Genomic DNA, 1,311 nt, shown 5'->3' with positions numbered 1-1,311 from the left:
AACCTGGGAGACAGAGGTTGTAGTGAGCCAAGATCGTGCCAGCGCACTCCAGCCTAGCGACAAAAAAAAAAAAAAAAAAAAAAAAAAAAAGGTAAAATACATCAACAGATACTTCCCAAAGGAAGACATACAAATGGGTAAAAAACACCTGAAAAGATGCTCAACATCACTAATCATCAGGGAAACGCAAATCAAAACTACCATGAAATACCATCTCACACAGGTCAAAATGGCCATTATTAAAACGTCAGAAAATCACAGATGCTAGTGAGGCTCCAGAGAAAAATGTATGCTTCTACACTGCTGGTGGGAATGTAAATTAGTTCAGCCACTGGGAAAAGCAGTCTGGGCATTTCTCAAAGAACTTAAAACTGAACTACCATTTGGCTCAGCAATCGCATTACTGTGTATATAGTCAGAAGAAAATAAATCATTCCACCAGCAAGACACCTACATGAGTATGTTTATCACAGCACTATTCACAATAGCAAAGACACGGAATCTACCTAGTTGCTCATCAGTGATGGACTGGATAAAGAAAATGTGGTATGTATACACCATAATGGAATAGTACACAGCCATAAAGAAGAACACATCAATGGCTCTTGCAGTAACATGGATGCAGCCGGAGGCCATTATCCTAAGTGAATTAATGCAGGAAAACCAAATACTGCATGTTTCCTTGTAAGTGGGAGCTACTCTTGTAAGTTCTCTTACAAGTGGGAGCTAAACTGCATGTTCTCTTATAAGTGAGAGTTAAATATTGGGTACTCGTGGACATAACAATGGCAGCAATAGACACTGGGAACTACTGGAGGGGGCAGGAGGGAGAGAAATAAGGGTTGAAAAACCAACTATTGGATACTATGCTCAGTATCTAGGTGATGAGGTCATTTGTAGCCTCAGCATCATGTAATATGCCTTAGTAACAAACCTGCACTGGTACCCCCCGAATCTAAAATAAGAGCTAAAAATCATTTTTTCAATTTTGATTTTTAAAAAACCTGTAGGCAGTTCAGTCAAGTGCCCATAACCAAAAACATTCAAGAAAAGAGCTTTCTGGAAAGACTGGGAATCGGCACCAAGGGAGCTTTGCTCTATGATAATTTCTGAATCTGTGGTTCCAAGACCAAATCCAGCGATATGAATTTACGTATTACAGTGAATGATAAATAGGCCACATTTTCATTCACAGCATTTAGCAAAGTCATGGGGAAGAAGAGAAAGGAGGTGTGGAAAAGGAGAAGGAAGGAAGGAAGGAAGGAAGGAAGGAAGGAAGGAAGGAAGGAAGGAAGGAAGGAAGGAAGGAAG

The sequence above is a fragment of the Colobus angolensis genome, unplaced genomic scaffold, assembly GCF_000951035.1.
Source record: "Colobus angolensis palliatus isolate OR3802 unplaced genomic scaffold, Cang.pa_1.0 Scaffold122, whole genome shotgun sequence".
Lineage (NCBI taxonomy): Eukaryota > Metazoa > Chordata > Mammalia > Primates > Cercopithecidae > Colobus > Colobus angolensis.
This window is presented reverse-complemented; position numbering follows the sequence as displayed.